Raw genomic sequence first — 1489 nt, forward strand, 5'->3', positions numbered from 1 at the left:
TTTTTAACTCAAATTAAACCCTACCAATGTGAGGATATATTGTGGCAAGTTCATTGTTTACAGCTTCATGCATTGAGATGATGTATTGCATACCGAATTATTAGAACACTCAGGTAAACAAGATATATATCTAGTTAATTAAACAAGGAATATAAGCATGGGCAAATATCTTCGTAGCATACGACAATCAACAAAGCGTCGTTGGCGAGAGAAGCAAACTATAAAAGCTCTCAACCTGAAATTTACATTTGGGCATTTTCGTGTCTTATCTCTCCACTTTCACTATTCTCTGGTTTATTGGTACTGATTACATTTTTTACAAAAAAGATTCACAATTGGATTTCGAACGAATATTTGCTTGCTGTATGATAGTAATTGGAGGCTCAATTGAAAAGTAAACGCCAAAAAAGGAGAAATTTCTCTGTTCTCAATCACAAAATCTACTCCATTTCAGCTTTCACTTTTCGAAATTGTTGCTTTCTCAGGTATGATTCTAAAATTTCATCGATAATATGGTCGTTTTCCAGTCCATTGAATGACAACTTTTGGCGGGCATGTATTATTTTTTTGGGTTACAGAAGTGCTTCTTAAGTGTATGATAAAATGCCACTGAGAAAGACTTGTTCTTCCTTTTTGTAATATAGTGCTTAACTACATATGGCTTTTTTTTCCCCGAATATAGTGATCAAATATTGGCTTACTTAAATGATTTGATAAATTTTTACTCTTAAAGCGTCAATAAGAGTTAACATTTCACTATTGTAATGACTGCTTAAGTTTCTTTAAGTTTTTCCCAATGAGAATGTAGTGATCTATGATGTTTTAGAGTTTGTATGAGTTTTAGAGTTTGTAATTATATGGTGAAAAATGGGATTTGCTTTTTCAAGTATTTGTTTTTGGCTTCATTAGGTAGAACGAAGAAGAAAATGTCTATGTGCTTTCCGTCCACTCCAAAGAAGGCTGCGACGACCATCGGATGTTTCCTCTTTGGAGCCGCCCTCTTTGCTTTTGGCTTGCATTTCTCGTATGTCAATGTTGCGCCTCAACAAGCTCGAATCAAAGCTCGCAATGATTTCGTAAGAGAACGACTGAGAAAGAAGTATGGCAAGCCTTAGATTTCGCTTGTGTTTGCTCCTCACTGGTACACTTTTGCTTTCCAAAATGACGTTTTACTCAACATTTAAAGTACGAACCAAGCAAAAACGCTAGCATTATGATGTGAATTTGGTAATTGGCAGGGATAAATGGAGATTCAACCGCGGTTTTGTTGTGGACGAATTACGGCCTTGTATTTACATGGAGGACTGGAGGAAATTTTTTATGGCTTTTGAATGGTTTTTGAAGTTCTTAACCTTGTGAGTTGCGACCAAGTATAAAAGAAAACCCCTTTACGTTCTTTGTTGTTGTTGTTGTTGCATTTGAACGTTCTACAATACGAATAATACATATATTTTACTGATTATGGTCCTTTACTTTTCTTGTTTGCGTT

The 1489-nt window shown here is 35.1% G+C and overlaps 1 long non-coding RNA gene across 1 annotated transcript; it reads left to right on the forward strand.

The window, feature by feature from the left end:
* Positions 1 to 268: 268 nt before the first annotated feature.
* Positions 269 to 1459, forward strand: LOC21383785. The gene is made up of 3 exons (XR_002903761.1): positions 269 to 485; positions 910 to 1141; positions 1239 to 1459. It is a non-coding gene; the product is annotated as an uncharacterized LOC21383785 (long non-coding RNA).
* The last annotated feature ends 30 nt before the right edge of the window (positions 1460 to 1489 follow it).

Source organism: Morus notabilis, unplaced genomic scaffold (genome assembly GCF_000414095.1).
Source record: "Morus notabilis unplaced genomic scaffold, ASM41409v2 C11417800, whole genome shotgun sequence".
Taxonomy (NCBI): Eukaryota; Viridiplantae; Streptophyta; class Magnoliopsida; order Rosales; family Moraceae; genus Morus; species Morus notabilis.